At 55.9% G+C, this 2363-nt stretch overlaps 1 long non-coding RNA gene across 1 annotated transcript; it reads right to left on the bottom strand.

Moving 5' to 3' along the window:
- LOC109369470 lies at window positions 1-2357 on the bottom strand. The gene is made up of 2 exons (XR_002118561.1): window positions 2085-2357; window positions 1-1471 (listed from the first exon to the last, which is right to left on the bottom strand). It is a non-coding gene; the product is annotated as an uncharacterized LOC109369470 (long non-coding RNA).
- Window positions 2358-2363: the final 6 nt, after the last annotated feature.

Below are 2363 nucleotides of genomic sequence, written 5' to 3'. Positions count from 1 at the left end.
GGTTGTTTTCTCACAGCAACTCTCAGTCGCACAAAAGGAGACCAACAATCTCCGTTAACCAAATATTATTGTAATTAAATATTCAACAGTGAGGCTCTTCAATTATTCATAGGAGGGACGATGCTCGCTAGCAGCAGGCTGGCGCTTTCCCTCTGGACCTGGCTTGGGGATGCTCGGTGGTACGGCTCTGCGGCTGCTGCCCATGCAGCACCCAGGAGCTGGATACCCAAAGGGAGAGCAGGAACCCATCCACTACCAGGCACTGGTGATGAGAAGGGGGACAGGTGGCCAGGTTCCGTGCTGCGTTCTGGGGCGGTGTTACTCCCTCAGCAGACAATCAGGAGGACAATTACATAGGAAATTACAAATTAGCTTTTTCAGCAAAGAGTATAGGGATACTTCAATTGACTACAGGGAAACTGCAGAATCTTTCAGACCATTCATCAAAGCTCTGCAAGTCTCAACATCCAGCAAAATGAAACAGTAATAAATATTAAGCAGAACGAGTTAATCTCCGTTGAACACATTTTAATACAAAGCACGGGGTCTTTGGCTCTTACAGACACACATCTCATTTTTCTCACCATTTCTCACTATGCGGACTCACTGGAAGATGCATGGTGACAAGAGATGGCCCAGCAGCAAGCCGTGGCTGGGAGCCACCAGCTCTCATGGCACAAGAGACCCGCAGCAGCCCCACCACACTGACTCTGGGTTTCCTGCAGCCCAGGACGTGCTGCTCCACACCACTGCTGGCGAACACAATTCACCCTGCACGAGCATTCATGCGTGCCAAGCTCGACGGCTCAAGTGTTTGCAGAAAGCGAGCAAGGTCAAATGGAAATGCGCTTTCAGATCCTAATGAATATTTGGGGGAAAGCATTCCCCCGCCCCCTCCCAGCTATTTACTCAGCCCTGCGATTAACGACTGCCGTGCCGCTGTGTTCAGAAGAAGCAGAGTGCTGCAGCATCCTCCAGAGGCATCCCGTGAGCCCAGGCTCCTGCCTTCAGCCGGGCAACAACTGCGGAGAGAACGAAACAGAAGCGCAGCCTGCGCCCCATGCCTGCCTTCCAACAGTTCCTCCAGGGCTCCTCTCTGCATTAGCTGCTCCAAGATCATCTCCAGCAGCACAGAAATATCGGCGATGGCACAAGCTTTCCATCTCCAGCAGTGCTTTTCTGATCTCTCCATCACTGCTGGCGCTTGTTTTCTTCTCTCACAGGCCACCAGAGCCTCGTAAGTTATTCAACTTTCAGCAGGCTGCACTGCGTTCGAGGAAATTGAAATTCAAAGCCTTGATTAAGGCAGGGGAAAAAAAAAAAATAAATGAAGACCTTCACCTTAAGGAGGAGAAACAAGATGGAATTCAGCCGCAGGTGTGGTGCCAGTGCGATGGTTTGCTGCGGGAAGCAGCAGAGGACCGCCCAGGGACGCCGAAACTTCATCCTCCCCTCGCCTACGTCCCCGAGCCTCGAAGCACGCGGGAAACAGGAAGGCGACCGAGACAAGGAATAATGAGTCAGTGATACCAGCAATTAGTCAAAAAAGCAGCGCAGGCATCTGCGGGCGAGGGCCCGTTCCCATGACTTAACAAAACGCTCTCCCTTCGGGCTGGTGGATCTGGGCACGCTCCTCGTGCCAGCGCCCAGGTTCTTCCTTTCTCTTGGGTTTCCTTTTCCAGATTATGCAAATTAAAAAATAGAAGTAGTAAAAAAGAAAAGAGATGGCTCTGGGTAGCACAGAAGCCCAGGTCTTGCAACATCTCTGGAGATACATCCCTGGTTCAGCCCCGGGCACGGCAGCAGGAACAGCCCTGCGGGGGAGCGCTCGCCCCACACAGCACCGGGCAGAAGCGGTGGAAACCGAAGGACGCGAGCAGCAAACGCGCGCCCCGAGCCAAAGAACGGGAGAGGAAACCGGGGGCGTACGGGCTGCGGGAACGGCTCTGGGGCATCACCAAACCCGCTGCCAGCAAGCGAAGCTACGCCAGCCGCCGACTCGCCAGGGATGGGATGGGTGGGCGAAGCAGCAGCCGCACACGGGCTCTCTCTGACCCGCGGACACCCCACAGCACTCCCCGTACCGGAGATGCGCGCAGCTCGTCCAGCGCTGCCGTCGCCTTGCGTTGAGCGCGGTCACCCCGGTTCCGGGCGGCACGCGAACAGCGGGGTGCGCTGCTCCCAAGCCGCAGCGATACCAACCGACAGCATCGCCAGCGGGTCGCGCAGGAGACAAGGCGCATCGCGACGCTCTCCGAGCCGACGTGCAACGCTCCGGGAAGGACTGACGTTCGCTGCCCGACCAACGGAGATTTGGAGATGCGGGAGGCGCGGTGTGAACCCGCGGTGTTCAACAGGTGGGG

This window comes from Meleagris gallopavo, chromosome 11 (assembly GCF_000146605.3).
Source record: "Meleagris gallopavo isolate NT-WF06-2002-E0010 breed Aviagen turkey brand Nicholas breeding stock chromosome 11, Turkey_5.1, whole genome shotgun sequence".
In the NCBI taxonomy this organism is placed as follows: Eukaryota; Metazoa; Chordata; class Aves; order Galliformes; family Phasianidae; genus Meleagris; species Meleagris gallopavo.
This window is presented reverse-complemented; position numbering and strand designations above follow the sequence as displayed.